The sequence below is a fragment of the Lissotriton helveticus genome, chromosome 10 (genome assembly GCF_964261635.1).
Source record: "Lissotriton helveticus chromosome 10, aLisHel1.1, whole genome shotgun sequence".
Lineage (NCBI taxonomy): Eukaryota > Metazoa > Chordata > Amphibia > Caudata > Salamandridae > Lissotriton > Lissotriton helveticus.
The window spans coordinates 1,082,297,795-1,082,300,019 of NC_136071.1; positions in this window are offsets into that span (position 1 = coordinate 1,082,297,795).

Genomic DNA, 2,225 nt, shown 5'->3' on the forward strand with positions numbered 1-2,225 from the left:
TCAGGGCAGGTGTTAGTTTTTGGAGATATTTGCGCTTAGCGCGAATATCTCCATAAGGCGGTAATAGGAGATAGCGATGTTAGCGACTGTTTCCAGTCGCTAACATCTTGGCACGCCCACTTTGCATGTCATTAGTGATAAATATCACTGACATGCAAAGCGGGGCCCAAGATGGTCACTATCTCCTATTAGCTGTCGCTAACTGGTGTTAGCGACAGCTAGGTAATAGGGAGATAATTTTATCTCCGCTTTCTTGGCTTTTAAAGCCAAAAAAGCGGAGATAAACCCCCTTGATAATATGCCCCTGGGTTCCCGATTGGGGTGGGAGACCCTATTCAAGCAGCAACCACAATCCTTGTTAGGGTAATTAAAACACACCACAAGAAAAGTATGACACCAATTTGAAACAATAAAGGGAATTAATAAATAATTTAAGATGAAAATGACAAAAGTCCAATCAGTAGAACCAAAAGTATGCAATTTAAAACATTTCAGAGCCTAAATGCACACCTGTATTTATCTGGTTGCAACAGACCAGAACAAATTCACAAGTTAAGGCTGACCATTTTGGAGTGTGGGTCAGCTACAGGGATCAAGTTAGGCCCACTGAAAAAGAGTGTTGTACAGTTCCTAAAAATAGATGAGATCTGCGTGTTTGATCGACAACATAAACTGAGTGATTGGTGTTTACACTGATTCCAGACACCCCCACTGGATAGCCTATAGACCTGCTATCTCACAGTGCCTCCATAAGCCCCCTAACATTACCAAGCAGTGAATAGTTTCTGGCAACCATTGAACATGACAACCCCTGACCCTTCAGGGATTGTAGCAACAGTACAGCACTTTTTACTCAGTCAATCGTGCTCACTGGGTCGATTAGGATGCAGGGCGGATCACCGCCGCCCGCATGGGGATCCGCCCCACATCCTTCCCCGCCAGCCACCCATTTCCCCCCGCCATATTAGTATGGCAGGGGGACCTCGGCGGATGGAAAGACTGTCCGCTGGTTTTCCGCTGGTCGACCAGTCGACAGAGCGGAAAAGGGGCTATCTATGGTGGCGGTGTCTGCTAGACACCGCCATCCATATTAGCATGGGCAGCAGAGCATGGCTTTCCATGGCGGAGACCTCGCCATGGAAAGCCATGTGGAGTCTGCTTTCGGGGCCCGCTGTGGGCCCCCAGGGTAATGGGGTAGTGGGGGGTGCACATGGGGGTACCTATGGTATCCCCTGCATTGTCATGGACATGGTGGCAGGCACCTCACTGTGCCTGTCACCTTGTGCATGACAATGTATACAGTGCATTCCCAGCATTGTGTCGGGCGGTGCTGTGAGCACCACCCGCCACAATGCTGGGAATGGAGGATGCCAACGCCACCGTGGCGGTGGCATCCTAATTGCAGGTGCCGGACCGCCACAACACTGGCGGGCGGTCCCAGCACCGCTAAGGTGGCGGGTAGACTAAAGTCTGCCCGCAATCCTAATCCGCCTCTTAGTCTCAGAGAGACACAGAATAAATGTTGGAGACGTTTTTAATAAGCATTTATTGAACCAGAGTCATTCTAGTATGAAACATGTTTGCTGCTACAATCAATAGCCAGAAGCGAATGTAAGCGATTACAAGCCCCAACAGAGTAAATAGAAGGTAAAAACCTACCACGGAGTGAAAACAGTGAATATATGCAGGCATATAAACATGACAGTAATCAAGCGTACTCCTCCGATGCGGACCCTACCTAAATGTACCTAAGTGTACCTAGCATGTATGTGGGTGTAAAGCCAAGAATCCCTTAGCAAAGGACCAATCCCATCATCTGACAGGAGAGAATGAAGGACCCTATCTTGGTCTCGAGGTGGACACCGCAAGGGATGTCAAACCTTTGCGTGTTGAAGTATCAGGATGCAGGGACCTCAGTGTCTTGTGCCAGCATGGAAGCGTATGCTCTAGTTACCTAGTAAAGGTACAGTTCTTTTATACCACAAAGATAGCCTCTGTGTTCCTGCCTCAATTGATTTGTTGTGAGTATGATTATGTAATTGAGCCTAAATCAATACTTGCAATTATGCAAAGTAGTTCTGTCACCCTAGGATAAAGATGACCATGACTTTTATACAAAGTATGTTAATCCTGGTATGTACGTCATGTGCAGGGGATTTTACTAAGAATCCTCATACATACCAAATGAGGCTCGTTTAGAGGAAACCAATTGACTTTTATTTAGC